General features: G+C 41.5%; 2 long non-coding RNA genes across 2 annotated transcripts; both read left to right on the top strand.

Annotated features, from left to right (window-relative positions):
* Positions 1–3,197: 3,197 nt before the first annotated feature.
* Positions 3,198–3,706, top strand: LOC124173640. The gene is made up of 3 exons (XR_006868680.1): positions 3,198–3,212; positions 3,298–3,468; positions 3,554–3,706. It is a non-coding gene; the product is annotated as an uncharacterized LOC124173640 (long non-coding RNA).
* Positions 3,707–4,570: 864 nt separating this feature from the next.
* On the top strand, positions 4,571–5,993 carry LOC124173633. The gene is made up of 3 exons (XR_006868676.1): positions 4,571–4,770; positions 4,849–5,008; positions 5,607–5,993. It is a non-coding gene; the product is annotated as an uncharacterized LOC124173633 (long non-coding RNA).
* Positions 5,994–18,711: the final 12,718 nt, after the last annotated feature.

The following is an 18,711-nucleotide window of genomic DNA, read 5'->3' as shown; positions in this document are numbered from 1 at the left end:
AACAGGCTATACAACAGCAAAGAATTAAGGGTAAGTTTCAACAAGAACAAGCAATCAAATAATCCTGTTTAATTTATGTAATGAAAATTTAGTCCTTTTTGATATAATAATTTTATAATGTTTGCTTATATTTTATATTTGGTTCTTATAATAGTGATCGTAAACTTTATTTGTCTAGGTAAACCCTAATCAACCACCAGTGAAGTGGAGCCACATCACCACGCTTCACCATGTTGATCAGCAGATTCCTGGGGAGTTGAGGGTGTGCCCCAGGATAACTGCTAATCACGTAGCTTTAAGTAACGTGATGAAAATGAGGGTGAAGCTGGCAACCCAGGTTGGTACTCTGTTGAGGTTTTCTTAAAATAAAAATTTTCAATTTTGCAGAAAATTTTAATTAATGAAATGGTGTATTGGTTTATCCCAATAATAACTGACCATATATTTAATGAAAGCTGAAAGGTGTTATCAATAAACTGTAACTTTGATCGCACTCTGCAAAATACACATTCTTCATTATGTATGTTTTAGGTTTTTAGCAACTCTGTTGCTCAAGGCCTAGAATTTTATCAGAAGCATAATGTGCCTGGGCTACAGGATGCTGATGCAACTGCAGATTTCTGCAAAACGATAAATAGCATGTTTGATGCCTTGAATCGGAACGGTGGACATGAAGGGGTGCAGGAAAATTCACCTGATTTCATGGTGAGTATTTTTATACTAAAAGAGTTATTTTGTAGTTAATGACTTCAGATTGTTGTTGGAATCACAAGATTTAGTTGGAATTTTGTCATAACGAGTAACTAATTGTTGCATCCACAGATACTACAGAAGTCTCTAGCTTGGCTAGATAAATGGGAGAGGGAAAAAAATAATTGCACGATAAAAGACACAGAATTTTTGACCACAAGTACCTCTGAAGGTCTAAGGATAACACTGAAGTCATGCGCAGACATCATTGTATATTTGAAGGGGTTTGGCATTGATTCTGTCAAGACTGGGAAATTAAATCAGGATTCTTTGGAGGTAAGTAAAAGAAAATTGTTTAGAAGGTCGAGTTCAATCTGATCTTCCATGTTGACGATAATCTTGATAAATTGTATATTATTTTCAGAGATATTTTGGGGCAATTCGTCAGAGTGCTGGCATGAATGACCATCCCGCAGCAGTTACGTTCCTTCAGCTGTACAAATTGCTGGGGGTTTATGGCATTCTAAAGCCTCCAAAGTATGGAAACTGCTCCATAGAAGATGGCTCACCAACCCAGCCTCTCATTTGCATTCAAGATATTAAAACAATTTATACGAAAGGTGCCTCCTCACAAATTCAGGACTTAAAACGGAAGCTTAATGGCTTGATTGAGCTAGGAGAGTTGGACATTTTTGACCTTGGGGAGCATGATTACAATCTTCCCCCAGTAGTGGACTGTGTACTGTATTTTGTCACTGGATATTTGTGCAAACAGATTTTAAAATATAGCAAATGTTGCGTTTGTCAGTCTGCTATTGGAAGTGACAGTAACGGTGGGATGTTAACTCACTTACATAATTTAAAAACTGGTGGTAAATTAATTCACCCAAATTTAAAATTATTTAATTTTATCCGTTTTGTGGAAGCATGCTTCACTAAGCATGCTGAAGAAGCTAATGCTTACAGCGCAACGGTGGATGAGGTTTTGGATTCTGGACGTTTGTTTTTCCCATGCCCTGACCATAAAGAGGAAGTAATGGCATGGGCAATCCAAACATATGTTTGCATGAGGATGAGGATATGGGTTTCACAAAAAAACAGGGAAGCGATAGGGGAAAATCGCAAATACAAGAAAAATGCAAAATTTTGCAAAACATGAGTTGGAGGCCCTTAAAATCACCATTGCCATGTTCTCCTGTTTATATTGTGCCTCGCTCACTCGCTCTACGTGCCTCCATTGCCCTATGTTACCCTCGCTTGGGGTGATAGTGACAATCTCCTGGAGATGGATGCCTCCTGCTATCCGGGGAATCATAGTGTATATTCCTTTTGTTCTGTGGTACTATTTCATGCTGTGCTCCTGTATATAGTGTGACTTGCTCTATGTGCCTCCATTCCCCTATGTTACCCTCGCATAGGGTGATAGTGACAATCTCCTGAGATGGATGCCTCCTGCTATCAGGGGAATCATAGTGTATATTCCTTTTGTTCTATGGTACTATTTCATGCTGTGCTCCTGTATATAGTGTGACTTGCTCTATGTGCCTCCATTCCCCTATGTTACCCTCGCATAGGGTGATAGTGACAATCTCCTGAGATGGATGCCTCCTGCTATCCGGGGAATCATAGTGTATATTCCTTTTGTTCTGTGGTACTATTTCATGCTGTGCTCCTGTATATAGTGTGACTTGCTCTATGTGCCTCCATTCCCCTATGTTACCCTCGCATAGGGTGATAGTGACAATCTCCTGAGATGGATGCCTCCTGCTATCCGGGGAATCATAGTGTATATTCCTTTTGTTCTGTGGTACTATTTCATGCTGTGCTCCTGTATATAGTGTGACTTGCTCTATGTGCCTCCATTCCCCTATGTTACCCTCGCATAGGGTGATAGTGACAATCTCCTGAGATGGATGCCTCCTGCTATCAGGGGAATCATAGTGTATATTCCTTTTGTTCTGTGGTACTATTTCATGCTGTGCTCCTGTATATAGTGTGACTTGCTCTATGTGCCTCCATTCCCCTATGTTACCCTCGCATAGGGTGATAGTGACAATCTCCTGAGATGGATGCCTCCTGCTATCCGGGGAATCATAGTGTATATTCCTTTTGTTCTGTGGTACTATTTCATGCTGTGCTCCTGTATATAGTGTGACTTGCTCTATGTGCCTCCATTCCCCTATGTTACCCTCGCATAGGGTGATAGTGACAATCTCCTGAGATGGATGCCTCCTGCTATCAGGGGAATCATAGTGTATATTCCTTTTGTTCTATGGTACTATTTCATGCTGTGCTCCTGTTTATTTTGTGACTCGCTCTACGTGCCTCCGATGTAACCCTCGTAATTGGTGATATGATGATCTCGTAAGGATGAGATTCTGTACTCAACTTAGAATTATTGCAATTCATCTTAGCAATGCGTTGAGTTTAACAATGCCTCCTTTGTGAAACTCATCATTTTGAAAATTAATATGAGAATGCAAAATGTTACCCTTTGGAGAATATCTCAGGACAATCATCCAGTGAGTACCTTGCACCATAAGTATTGATTATTTATATTTATTCTCGACAATTTCTGATGGCTAATGTAATATTTTATTTTCACAGTTATGATGATCTTGTAAGGATGAGATACGGTACTCAACTTAGAATTATTGCAATTCATCTTAGCAATGCGTTGAGTTTAACAATGCCTTCTTTGTGAAACTCGTCATTTGGAAAATTAATATGAGAATGCAAAATGTTACCCTTTGGAGAATATCTCAGGACAATCATCCAGTGAGTACCTTGCACCATAAGTATTGATTATTTATATTTATTCTCGACAATTTCTGATGGCTAATGTAATATTTTATTTTCACAGTTATGATGATCTTGTAAGGATGAGATACGGTACTCAACTTAGAATTATTGCAATTCATCTTAGCAATGCGTTGAGTTTAACAATGCCTTCTTTGTGAAACTCGTCATTTGGAAAATTAATATGAGAATGCAAAATGTTACCCTTTGGAGAATATCTCAGGACAATCATCCAGTGAGTACCTTGTACCATAAGTATTGATTATCTAAATTTATTCTCGACATTTCGATGGCAAATATAATATTTTCTTTTCACAGTTTGATGATCTCCTAAAGATGATAACCGTAATCAACTTAGAATTATTGGATTCATCTTAGCTATGTGTTGAGTTTAACAATGCCTTCTTTGTGAAACTCATCATTTCGAAAATTAACATGAGAATGCAAAATGTTACCCTTTGGAGAATATCTCAGGACAATCATCCAGTGAGTACCTTGTACCATAAGTATTGATTATCTAAATTTATTCTCGACATTTCGATGGCTAATGTAATATTTTCTTTTCACAGTTATGATGATCTCCTAAGGATGATAACCGTAATCAACTTAGAATTATTGGATTCATCTTAGCTATGTGTTGAGTTTAACAATGCCTTCTTTGTGAAACTCATCATTTTGAAAATTAATATGAGAATGCAAAATGTTACCCTTTGGAGAATATCTCAGGACAATCATCCAGTGAGTACCTTGCACCATAAGTATTGATTATTTATATTTATTCTCGACAATTTCTGATGGCTAATGTAATATTTTATTTTCACAGTTATGATGATCTTGTAAGGATGAGATACGGTACTCAACTTAGAATTATTGCAATTCATCTTAGCAATGCGTTGAGTTTAACAATGCCTTCTTTGTGAAACTCGTCATTTGGAAAATTAATATGAGAATGCAAAATGTTACCCTTTGGAGAATATCTCAGGACAATCGTCCAGTGAGTACCTTGTACCATAAGTATTGATTATCTATATTTATTCTCGACATTTCGATGGCTAATGTAATATTTTCTTTTCACAGTTATGATGATCTCGTAAGGATGAGATACGGTACTCAACTTAGAATTATTGCAATTCATCTTTTATTCTCATCACATTTGAATGTTAAATGTCAATGTAAGTGCTACCCTTGTTAACAGATACTTTGTGAATTTTTGAAGTGAACTTTGCCTTCTCCATCAATGTGAATGCTAAGGTCCTGAGTTTATGCCAGGCTCTTCATCCAGTAAGTAAAGATTAAAATGAACATTCATGATTAGCTGCGTATGGAGCCCTGTTTACTTTGTTGTCTTTGTTTTTTTAGATGCCGAGATTGCCTGAGAATGCTCAATGTCTTTTCCATTTGTCTTTTCTATTTGGATTACAAATATACCATTGCCACGTGTGTTGAGTGACTTCAGGCTTCTGTGCCAATGCTTTTACTATATATCTCAGTTCAGATGGTAATCATTGTTGTTCATCAAGTAAGTTACAATTAATATGAATGGAGATTTCCTTAGCTACGTAGAATCTTTTAAATTTGTTAGTCTTGAGTGATTGGCTGTACTAAGTCTTCATTGCAAAATGGAGTGACACTTGCGGTGTGCCTAATGCTATGCTAATTCTTCACTTTACATTGTAATACTGGTTCTGAATGCAATAATGCAAGTGATGATGAGAATTTAGTATTTAATTATTGTACTTATTGTTACAGCCATCAGGATATTGATTTGTTATAATGTTGACTGATGACAATATTTTTTCCTAGTCTAGAATTAATTAATGTGTGATATTTGATGCCAGATGGTCAACAACTTTGATCTTATAGATATGTGAATTCCCTACATTCACCAATGTCATTCATAGTTTAATTCTTAATGCCCATAATGCATAATGGCATGTATTCCCGTAGTAAGTATAATTGAATGATGGATTAGAAGAATTGGAAGGTAATTATTTTTATCATTGAATTTTTCGTATTTTCAGTTAAATTGCTAAAGAAAACTGAAGATGTAAGTATTTCTGTAACATGTAATTTATTGCCTTGTGATTGACTGATGTTAGAATGTTTCCTATTTACAGATTCATCTGTTTATCAGCAATATCTGTTAAGAAAATGACTTCAGTATGTTTTTGGTGCCAAAGTGGTGTTACGTTAGCACTTCTTATATGGAGAAAATTATTGGATATAATTTTTCGTGTGGCAGTGATGTTCTTTGATAGGTGCCACTAATGACTCGGATTTGAAGATTTTTGTGTCGTGAATTGGAAACTAAGCCACAATGAATGTGCAGATAAACTTTTAAGGGACGAGGTCATCGCAACACATACATAGTTAACCCTTTTATGGAGTTTCCCACTTCCCAGTATTGAGAAGGTCACATTGTTCTTTTTATTTGTTCAATCCATATCTACATATGTTTCAAAGGTATCTCCAAACCTGAATAAATTACTTAAATGCAGAGGGTATTTACTTTTCATTTTGAACCAAACCTTTCATAAGATAGATATAATGAATTTATTTTTAGTATAACTCTCTTCCATTACCTAATTGAGAAATTTGTACTATTCCTCTGTTGTGACAAATATTTAGGTAATGTATCGCGTCATTTACGTAAACATCACCTTGCCGTGATGAGAATCCGTTCGCTAATGTCGTAGATAATCTCCAGTATTTATTCCATTGCTTCAAGGCGTAGGTACTTAGCAGTTACAAGTTCGTAGCCGAAGGGAGAGACATACCGGCATATAATTCGCAATATTAATGTATAGGAGTGTTAGAATCCCTGCGTAAGCTCGTACAGTTCACAATAAAGAATGGCTATTTAATTTAAAATAATAAGATTTAGCCTTATATCTCCGGAATCCAACATATTCTCCACAAATTTTTCCTTAATTTACACGGGTTTCAATGCCCTAACGACGTCTGCCAGGGTCCAAGACAGGTGCTGCCATTAGTTCCGACTTTCACCGCGGCCTCAAAAACATGCCACTTTTTTCTCGGGAGTAACAGCGGGTTGATTTCTTATTTACGAACAATTGAAGGCGACTTTGACGTGTAGCCGCTGCAATGCTCCTAGCGGCGTCTCACAGAGTTATACGAGCGAGAATCGCGCGCTACTTGAAACGAGTGTGCGGGCCGGATGAAAACCCTCCTCGGGCCGGATCCGGCCCGCGGGCCGTAGTTTGGAGACCCCTGCACTACACCAATACTTTATGTACTAAAAGTCATGCTCTAATATGAGAATACTCCGGTCAGCCTCTTTCTTATTAATTCTGATGAAGCGTTCACGAGCATAAGAACCAAAACGACAAGTTTTCCCAGGCAACCCAACACATTCATATGCTCAGAATAACAGCACTCCCACGATAACACAATACGCTTGCCAGACAAAAGCTTCGCGGATCATTCAAATGCAAACCGACCTTTAATCCTATCTATTGAATTACGTATAACGACAAGACGAGTAAAACAACACACAGGTTGTATGAAAAGAATTTGAATAACAATTAAATTAATTGGGATCAAAAATATTAATAAATAATGATGTACCTATAGCTGTAATTAAATCAGGAGCCGTTCTCTCATCAATTCTTTCGCCAAGTCGCTAGAGAGACTTCACTGTCGTCGCTAGCGAAATTCGCTCTTGGCGAATGCTTACATTCGCTGTATGCTCGCCAGACAGAACGAGAATAACTTTTTCGTCGCCAGAGGGACGAAGCGAATCATATCTGACGAAAAGCCAGTGAATGGAAATGAAAATATGAATGCATACACAGTTCGCCAATCTTTTCGACAAATCGCGTTGGCAATAGCCAGAAAGAACCAGAATCAGGCCCCTTCTCTTTTTTACCAGAGAAAATTTAATGGAAATTTGCCTTTCAACTGATCCCTCTCTGAGTAATAAATTGAAAACAAGCAGTCTGTAATTATATCCTTTGTCTGCGTATAAAAATCAAAGTATGCTGCTTGCGACATATCCAAAGCCATCAATTGCAACGGCGCGGCGCTCCATTGGACTCAAAACCATGGAATGCTGGTCGATATGCACCGCAGTGCAACATGGGAGCAGTTGAACAACGCAGGCTGAAGGCTCTTGCAATCATGTCCGACCCGCATGCAACACATCCAATGGAAGAATTCTAAAGTACAAAGAAACTGCATCTGGAGGTGTCGCTTGGGATTCAAGTAATTCCTCTTCCATATCTTAATCTCATTGGAATGGTATGAGCTGAGAAATATAACTTCATAGTTGCGCGATTCCCCATTTGTGTATAATAATGAAATACAATTATATACAGTGAAATGGTGCGCATTTCTAGGGGTGCTTCTCAAGATGGCCAGATGCGCCATTTCGTCGCTTGGGGGGGGGGGGGCATTTCATTGCTTCGCCGTAGCCTACGTTATTCATATTAGATTCATTGTATATAACGTAGGCAACGGCTTAGCGCTCTGGAAACAATGAAACGCTGCCTTGCGTACGCCCCGGCGGCGATTCTTGAGCCCCAATCGTCCGTATCGACTGCGCAAATACGATACGAATCAACACGATCGATCTTAATACGATCTATTTCCGAAGTTGGGGAAGTTCAACTTTAAACTTAGTTGAAATCGATTGCTACGAATATGTCGCAAACGGCAAATTTTACTCGACTACCCAGACGCAGAATATAGCTGCATCTTCCAAAAATGTGAGCTGCTCCGCCTGTTAAAGTTCTGGACCAGCCACGTTTAACTTGATCAGAGCCTTTACTCGGACATCCTCTTAGCGGCGCCACAAATGCAAGGGATAAAGTGTCGGACGGAAGCTGAAATTCGCGATCGCTGTGCGAAAGATAAAGAAGCGAGACACGTGAAGCGAAGCATGAGCGGGTGGCGCCCGTGATTGGGTCCTCGTTCACGATGTCACGTTCCCACGTGTGCACGATAATGTCGACCCATTTGAGATTGTCTCGGAATGCGATCATAAACAGGTCGTAGTCGATAGACGGATGACGACCAAATTCCTGCGATGAGTTGATTCCGAAACATCCATTTCAGAACATCCATCTAAGAATAGGGTGGTTTCCTATTATTTTTTTATTGCCTTAATCGAAAGATTATTACTCCTGGAGTACGCATTTCACGCTGTTAGATTTTCGAATGACGATATCTATTTTTCGCGATTAAACGAAAAGTGAAAATTTTCAAGCTCACGAAAACGCGACGGCTAAGTAGGAATGATGGGAAAAAGTCCGTGTGACGTATTTCTGGTTCCCGCTGCCGCCCTGTGAGGCGACCTTGAAGCGAAGCTTGAGCGCTGATACGACGCAGGCTGCTAGCAGTCAGCTGAGTACCCTGCTACCAGGTAGCGCTTGGCTTAAATATGGATTATTACTACCTTATCAAGCGAAGGAAACTTTCCGAACTTAGGTATTTTTAATGTGTGATTATTAAGAGATGTTTCCCTGAGCTCTGTGCCTCATGCATGCATTGGTAATCTCAGACGATGTAAAACTCCTATCCACTCGTGTAGAAACTAGGTCCCTGTGACGTCACGTGGAGTGGTATCGCATGAGCGCCAATCTGGTCCTTTTCAAATGCGGTTAAAATTGACCATTGCCATTCGTCTAAACTGGGATTTCTGAAACCGAATAATCTGTATATTATGAAAACCCTAATGGTGGGTAACGAATAGCAATCAATGCATTTCGTTTCCTTTGATGACGGAAACTACCCTATTCAAAATTCCTATTAAAATATTGAAAATAAGACTGGAGTTAGCTGCATCGTATTTACTTCTTTTAAAGTAAGATAGTGCAACTCATATTCTCCCGCGGTCAGCATTTGTGCCTCTTAATCTTCCTCTCCAAGGCTTACATCGAGAAGAAGATCTTTCAAAAATATTCCATCGGGTGCGTTTAATTTTCTGTAATTTTTATTTATTTTTTTATTTTATTTTATTCTCAAACCACCGGATACAGCTCTTATTGGCCATTTTACACCGGGGTGTTCAACAAATGTAACAAGTAAACGTACACAAACGACCATGCCCTGGACCGGGGAAAACCTACCCAGGCGGGACTCGAACCCGCGACCTCTTGTTTGGTAGGCGAGAACGTTACCCCGCCGCCGCCGAGGCCGGCAATGATGCAAACTTAGCACGAATGCATCTTCCACGCCTCCGATCTTAGAATTTCTTCCATTTATTTGCTTCTTTTGAGAAAAGAGATTAGAAAGACCCCCCCCCCCCCCACTCCATGCTTTTCGGCACCTCATCCTAACACTAGAAAATACTAATGGCGAACGGAGAATTGATGTTGAATTGAGAAATGATAATGGCTGGTTCGAAGATTTTCGCGGCGTTGGTTAGATGATCTTTCCATTCTATTCGGGTTTCTTCACCGCGTTTGTTGTATTTTAAAGACAACAAACGAGGCCTCAACGAGGCCTCCTCCCTTCGGCTGCGAAACCACCGAGACTATACGGCCTACCAAAAATCCACAAAGAAAACGTACTTCTGGGGCCGATTGTGAGTCAAATCGACGCCCCAACTTACTGGCTATCCAAATATCTAGCCCAATCACTCCAGGAATACGTTGGACGGACTTCATCGCATGTGAAGAACTCATCCCATTTTATTGATATTCTTAATACGGTCTCCGTCACAAACGAAGACATCATAGCCAGCTTTGATGTGGTGTCTCTGTTTACAAACGTCCCTATCCAAGAATCAGTGGATATCATCCGACGACTCATCTCTGAAGGCATCCCGAATGACTTTCCCAAATTAGTGGAATATTGTCTAAGAAATTCTTTTTTCTTATGGAATGGGGAATTTTACGAACAAACAGAGGGGGCAGCTATGGGGTCTCCACTATCTCCAGTTGTAGCGAACCTTTTCATGGAGGATTTCGAAGAAAAGGCCATCGCGTCGTTCGAAAAGAAACCATCGCTCTGGCTGAGATACGTTGACGACACGTTCATCATTTGGCCCCATGGCGCCGAAGAATTGCAGAAATTCCTATAGCATCTCAACTCGCAGCACCACGCTATCAAATTCACAATGGAAATGGAACATGGTGGTCAACTTCCCTTCCTGGATGTTTTGGTAAAAAGGAAAAGAAATGGGCTCCTAGGACATGCCGTTCACAGAAAGAAAACGCATACTGACCGTTATCTGAACGCTACTTCGCACCACCACCCAGTGCAAAAAATCTCCTTGGTGGCAACATTAATACATCGTGCCTATGCCATCTCAGACACCGAGTCACTATCTGCGGAGAAGAAGCATCTCATTGAAGTGCTGGTAAGGAATGGCTACAGTAGTAGCATGTTGAATAGAAGATTTGTGGAGCAGGAGAACAAAGACACAGCCCCAAAAAGGACCTCTGAGGAAGAGAGCCGGCCGGAGCCGGAAGCATACGCCACAATTCCCTTTGTGGCGGGCACATCAGAAAAGATTGCCAGAATGCTCAGAAAACACAACGTAATTACACGTTTCAATTGCGTGGCAAAGATATCAGACATGCTACCCGGAGCGAAGGACAAACTCCCAATGGACCTTTATGAGGGTATATATCGAGTGCCTTGCTCATGTTGTAAATATTACATTGGCGAGACCTGCAGATCAATGAAAGTCCGATTGCAGGAACATCGGAGGGCTACGAAAAACAAGCAGCACCAACTCTCAGCCATATCTGAGCATGCTTGGAGTGAACCTGGGCATAACATCCTCTTTGAAGACGCCAGGATAATAGCTAAAGAGAATAAATACTTCCCTCGCTTGATCAGAGAAGCTATTGAGATAGCGAAAACGCCCGCAAATTTCAACAGAGATCAAGGCTACAGCTTGCATACTGCATGGAAGAGGATTCTCCGACCACCAACAATGAGAGATGGACAACCGGCCAATGAGAGAGCAGCAGCGGATCAGCAGCCGCCGCCGCCTATATAAGGCGAAAAATTTTATGCCTATAAAAGGAGGAAAAATTTTCCAAAAATTTTACCTTTGACCTGAAGACGCCGACTGTAACGCCGGCGAAACTGTTGTCTTTAAAATACAACAAACGCGGTGAAGAAACCCGAATAGAATGGAAAGATCAATGATAATGGCACTTGATCACGTGTGGCCCTCCCGATTAATAACGTCACAATCGCCACTCTTTCCAGCCGCAGATGGGTCTAAACCGATAACTCCTCAATTACTCCACTTGCACTCAATCTCCGATATATTTCAACCATTTCATTTTACAACAACAGCAACAGAAATGGTGAAAATCGTTAAGTAACAAAAAACAAGTATTCCAGCAACAAGTACTAAATCGTCAACTTTATTTCATCTGCGATAATCTAAGGAATGAACCATACTTACTCATATGATGGATATTGAAAAATGGGTTTCTTTGAAAATTACTGAGATTTACTTCTGGGTACTAAAATTAAAAGGGTATATTAATGCTGAAACTCCACTTCCTAAGTACAGATCTATTTCACGGGACAACAAGCTATTTTTCGAACTTCTAACCGATGTTTAAATTTGTGCCGTTATTAATTATCGAGCTTATCAATGCTGTAGTTTGCCTCTGCAAACACTCTATAGATCGTCTTAAGAATATCAAATGTACCGCACAGCATTCATCGCGCTACTTTTTTTACAACCGATTAAAATGCGCCTTTAAGTGGAAACAAATCAATATTGTAAGAGACGCACCACTTCAATATATTTCTAAATTAAGTGATACAAGCATTTCGTCACAAATGCAGGCCTGAGGATAAGATAAATTGCATTGAAGCTGGTCGTGCAATTAAAGTAATTGTAAAAAACTACTGGTGACTTTGAATTTATAAATGTGTTAGAATGCCATGGGATTAAGCATTCCTCTGTGTAGTCCCATCGGTTGGAATGTTGAGCTAAAGTTCCTTGTGGTGCCAAAATAGACTCGAAACCCATATTGGGTGTTGATATAAGCAACGCAGGTAGAATCAACAAGAAAATCTTCGCACTTTCCCACAGGCTAATTTCACGATCAAGGTTTCGTCCAACAGTCTACACATTCAGGTGAGCAATTTACAGAACGATAAGTATAGAAAAACCGCGGAATGAGGGAGGAGGGGTATATATTGTGGCTGATTGGGCGGGTAGGGGGGGGGAGGGAAAGAGAGGGCCCCCCCCCTCCACGCTCTCCCTATATGTGCTGCGTTAAATACTTATCCTGCGAAAGTGTAAAAAGTTTTTTCTTGGAGGTTCAACATAAATTATAGACTCCACAACGCTACGTCAGACTCCATCTTATTTGTTAGATGGATCTGAACTCTGGGCGTGCTCATGAACTCCTTTCCCTCGCCGTTCAACTTGGAATCCTAACAAACGTCCTGTGGCAGATGGACACATTTTTCTGCGAAGAAAATCTTGGCAGCGGTAATAGTCGATGACAATGGAGACTACGTCAGCGGGGTCGCAAAGGGGTCCCCGCCCCCCTCCGAATCTCGGAGACGACACCGAAGAAAGGGGGAAGCAGCACTACTTAGGTCTTTTGTGGTGCGCGCAGCGACCTTCCATTGTCTGCAAGAACCGCGTTTGTTTCGACGGGCGGTGAGGCGCTGCTCGCTCGCTGCGAGGGATTAGAGATTCTGCCGAGAATAGCAGCTTCCTAGGCGGCGTGTCTATAAGCCTAGCCTTACAAAGGAGGCCTTCCTCCCTAATGCCACTGTCCACTCTCCTTCCTTCGCCTCCGAATCGTGTTACAGCGAGGAGGTCGGCCTCAACACGAGGACAGAGCGATGCAAATCCTCGGGACGAGTCGAAGAAGGGTTCGCATTGTGCTGATGCAACGAACCCATGGGCCACCTAAAGGGCCCTTGCAAAGGCGGGACCACGGAGGCCCTATAATAGGATGGCCTCGCCGCAGCTGACCGAAGGCTGTGCGAGGAGTGCCATGCGGAATTGGCGCGTCTCTTTCCGTTCCCTATCGCATCGGACACTTTGCCCCAAGATGAAGAATCGAGAATGCATTTTTTCAAGCAACGAGCTCCTATCACTTGCAATTTAATGGGCTCACTCTTCTTCTATCCACAATCTTAAAAGTATCCACCACGATTGATGATAACATTCTCCAACAGCAAAGTGTTCAGTAACCTGTTCGTCAACATTGTTCAATGGCTGATGTCTGAGATGATACACATTTTTTAAACATTACTTGTTTTTAATAGCAAGAAATACAAAGAAAAATCATCATCTTAGACTAATCATCACCAATTTTCAATAATACATGTAAGTAGTAACGTCAAGCAAGAGAAAAGTCAACTGTGTCATAATAAACCGATACCTATCGTAGTCGTCAGCTGTCGTAGCATCAAAAACAAATCGCTGATGTCCAACATTTATCATTGAGCAGCGAAGCTGAAGTAATAATAGGACCTGAAGGTTGGCTGTCAAGTGAAATAAGCAGATGCCGAGATATTTCCTTGGAGTCTTTCTCAGTACAAGGTGAGACAGAAGGGATAGGTTAGGATGAGGAGTGTTTATAGCTGTGAAAGAAAAGATTGTTCCACCATAGCTATACGTATAAGGTGTTTGGTCATGGTGTTCTATCCAATGCTAGTGATAAAGGATTTTTGAATGCGTATGTTGCAGGAAACCTCACTCAAATATAAATACAGTTTTACATCTAGAAAGAAAAGCTACGAATCATTTCATGAATTAATTTCATGATAGTAATATAGTAAAAGGGGTTGATTTCAACTTACCCTGAATAGATTGAAATACATATAGTTATACAAACGGCGGGAAGGAATATGCAACATACTGCTCGATACTGAAATACGATTTGATGCTTTCCCGGCGAATCATGCGGGTAAACTCTTCTCGGGATTCCCACCGCGTCAATTTATCCATATTAGCCAACGCTTCGCGCTCCGACTGGGTGCTCATCATCAGGGCTGCTGAGACCCGATTAGAAACCAGAACGGGGTGGTTCATTTTCTTCTTTCGAGTGCGAATAAAAACTTGGGATTTACAATAATCAATTATTGATTTTCTTTACTTGTCGTTTGGATAAAAGCAATATTTATTAATTTTTAATGTGTTATTATATTATTTTTCCAATCTTATGTTACAAATGTGAGGCCAATAGAGTTTCTATATAAAAAAGTAGGAGATAGAAGTAAAGTATTAAAATTTAAATAGAAATAGCGGTAAATGGCAGTAGCAAATAAAATATATGCAGTGTTTGAACGATAAATACAGGTTTTAATTGTGGGAAATGGCGGCTCCCACTGCGTCTAAAGAGCTAGAAATACCATAGGGATGCATTGTCATCTATTTTTTATACGTACTGAAAAGTTTAAGTGGATAACTAATCAAGAAACGGGTTTAATTAAGTCTCAAAATATTGCGCAAACAAACAGACAAAAAAGTGTCTTCGTATAAACGTGGAGAAAATCAAAAAGACTTCGGAAACAAAAGCCATTTGAGACTAAGCCATAATAACGGCAGCCGCTTCGGCAAAAATCAACGATTAACGTAAATTTTAGTGATCTCCAAGAGATATTTAGAGGTTATTTAAGGAACTTTGTGGTGCGTGAGAAGCGACAAAAGCCACCGCCACAGGGAGCCCGCCCACCACTCCAGTACCTCCAGCGGCAAATTCCTGGATAAGTGCCTCCCACGCACGCATTGACTACTCAACCAGAAGTGCACCATAGCCCAGGCCAAATGTCACATTGGCCCTCGGCAAGGCGCCCGGGAAAAATTTGTGTCCAAAATGGCAGCCAGCCAGAGGGATTCCACCCCCTGAGTTCGTCCACTCGAGATGGAAGAGGATTCGTCCAATGAAAGGGCATCATGACGAACAAATAATTCCCCTCGGGCACACATAATAAGTGACAAGAAAAACGAAAGTTGCCGCCCACCTTTCATCAGTTGGTGACGTCATCATAGTTCCAGCTCGTTAGCTCTTCCGTGGTGAACCTTTCGAGGACGGAAAGAAACGCCCATGTGCAGACAGGCCAATGCTCAAGACTTACGGGTCGATGAGACGCGGTGGCGCGCTAGAAACGAGTTGGTGACATCACGAGCTCATCTAGAGAAGGCCATCGATTTTCGAGACGAATAGGTCGCGGAATAGGCGATAGGAGTAGCAAAAATCGGAACAAACGAAAGAACGTCTTAATTTTGGAATCCGATTCACAGTCAAGAAGAATATGACCTTGGAAGGCAATTCCATGGAGTAATCGATCATCATGTCTTGCTGCAATGGTTTCCAGTCACAACAGCAAGTAGAGTACACCCAGCATCCTCAAGTCGAAGCAGTTACGTTACGTACGCTAACATTCTTCCCTCTAACACCATTTTCAACATCCCATCCCCGCGAAGTACTCGCTCCATCCATACCCTATGTCTCCTCCGTACCTCGCTAAAAGCTGCCTCTGCTCACCCACCATGTCAAGCACTTCGTCGTTCCTCCTCCTCTCCGTCAACTTCACCTTCTCCATTCTTCGCCGCACCCACATCTCGAATGCCTCGAGTCTTCTCTCGCCCTCCTTCCTAAGGGTCCACGTTTCTGCACCGTAAAGCGCTACACTCCAGATCAGACTCTTCACTAACCTTTTCTTTAAATTCTTACACAACGATCCTCTTAGAAGCTCCTTCCTGTTCATGAACGCCTCCTTCGATAATGCAATTCTCTTCCTAATATCCTTACTACTATATCCGTTTCCCTCTAACGTACTGCCTAAATAGTTGAACTGCTCAACCTGCTCAAGTTTTTCACCAACCACCCTTATCTTTAAGTCTCACATTCCTCGCTTGTGAGGCTTTACAAAACCGCATAACCTTGGTCTTCTTGTTATTAATCCTCATCCCATATTCCTCGCAACGCTCGTGCAACGCATCCAATAGAGCCTGAAGCCCGCTCGCTGACTGGCTCATCACTCCTCCCACTTTTACACCAGCTTCTAACTCATCCCACGCTTCCCTACTACCTACCATCCCTACGCTACCATCTCTCCAGGGTACACGTTAAAGAGCAGCGGCGATAGAGGACAGCCTTGCTTAACTCCGCGGCCCATTCTTGCCCACCCAGATTCTCCGACCGCTACCCTCACTTGCGCAGTCGGGGCCATACACAGATTAAGAATTAGTCGTCTATCCCTGCAATCTACACCTATTCTCTTGAGAAAATCCATTAACCATACCCAGTTCACCCTATCAAACGCTTTTTTTAAATCCACGAAACACGCATATAAGTCCTGGTCATATTCTATGTTCCTCTCCACGAGGGACCTCATTATTGCCATTGCATCACGAGTTGACTACCCTTTTCTGATCTTTGACCAAGCTGATCTTCGCCCAAATATTCGTTTGCCCTCGCCTCCATTAGTCTGTTCAATATCCTCAGTACCACTTTCGCCGCTTGCGATATTAGGCCGATATTTCTATAATCTCCGCATTCCACAGCTTTCTTCTTTTTCGGTAGCGGAATTAATACCGTCTTCACAAAATCTTCCAGCCAACATCCCTCCTCATAGATCCTGCGAACTAGTTTGAAAAACCTATTCTTACTATCCCTCCCTAGACTCATCAGCAGCTCATACGAGATATTGTCCACGCCTACTCCTTTCCTGGCCTTCATATCACGATGTGCTTTCTCAATTTCCGAATCTAATATCCCCGGCCCAAGATTATCCTCCTCCAATGCACCTTCTTCCTCTAAAGTCAATCTCCCTGGTCTGTTCCTCCCTTCATAAAGATCCTCTACGTATTCCTTTCATCTACTCTGTACCTTTTCTCGCTCGATTAGCATCCTTTCATTTTTAGCCTTAATTTTATGCATGGTGTGCATTCTTTTGCCGCCCGATAGCGACTTAACTCTGGCGTACAACGCGCCTACTGGAACTTTTACATTTCCTCACACTGTCTTTTACACCAAGCCTATCTTGCTCTCTTAGTTTCACGCCGTAATCGATTATTAATTAATCTATATATTCTTTTGCCCTGTCCTATGTCCACGTTCTTCCACTTCCTCCTCTTTTTCATTTCCCCTATCATGCTCTCCGTTATACACTGTTTCTTTATCCTTCTACTGTCAACGTACCCAACTGACCTCTCAGCCGCTTTGACTATTCCAGTTTTAATATTATCCCATCTTTCCTCAACAGTTTTTGTACTCTCAATCTCCAGGGTGATATTGTGAACAAGTTCCTGATATTCTCTCCTCATACTCCCCTTCAGAGCTTCTTTATTCAATTTCTTCGCCCTCCTAACTTTCGTAAGTCTTTTGAATCTGACGTTGCATTTCATAAGTACTAAATTGTGGTCTGAATCCGCATCCGCTGCAGGGAAGCTGCGCGAGTTTTTCACACTATTCCAAAACTTCTGCCTTAACATGATGTAGTCTATCTCATATCTCCCAGGACTTTTCCATGTGTACTTTCGCCCTTTTTGATGATTAAACCAAGTGTTTGTAATGAATAACTTGTTTCTCCTGCAAAATTCAACAGCTTTCTCTCCCCTGTCGTTCCGAATTCCTAATCCAAATTCTCCTCATTCGTTTCCATCACTCCCTTCCCCGACTGAAGCGTTCCTGTCCCCCATTACTACCAAATTTTTCTTACACGGCGTTTCCCTAATTATTTCTTCGAGATGTTCATACACCTCATCTACTTCTTCTTCCCTATGATTGTTTGTGGACATGTAAACTTGAAGCACCACAAGGTTGGTGGGTCCTGCCTCAATTTCTACCACAAGAATACTATAGCTTACCTGCTTTATGGCTACCACACGCTTACCCAGCTTCCCGTTTAATACTAAAGCTACCCCTCGCTGACGTTCCTCCCCACCACTATATATAACCCTGTACCCGTCCTTCCAGTAATCTCCACTGTCCTTCCACGTGACCTCGGATAGACCTAAGATATCTGTATTCCCTTTCTACATTTTCCTTTTTATGTTTTCTAGTTTACCCGCCCTCATCATTGTCCTCACATTCCACGTCCCTACATTTATAGCTGACTTCTTCTTCTCCATCTTCTTGGTCTTCTTTTCTTCCTTCTTCATTGCTGCTGCTGTTGATGATGATGATGATAAGTCTCTGCAAGGATTTCGTATGTTGACGACCCCGAGGACCTTGCCGACCTCGCTGCCGTGCCCGAAATCCGCCCTTTGCGGATGGGTCCCGGGCGATGAGATTCCGAGGCTCATTTGGT

The sequence above is a fragment of the Ischnura elegans genome, chromosome 1, assembly GCF_921293095.1.
Source record: "Ischnura elegans chromosome 1, ioIscEleg1.1, whole genome shotgun sequence".
NCBI lineage: Eukaryota > Metazoa > Arthropoda > Insecta > Odonata > Coenagrionidae > Ischnura > Ischnura elegans.
Note: the sequence above shows the minus strand (reverse complement) of the source record. Positions and strands in the feature narration are given on the sequence as shown.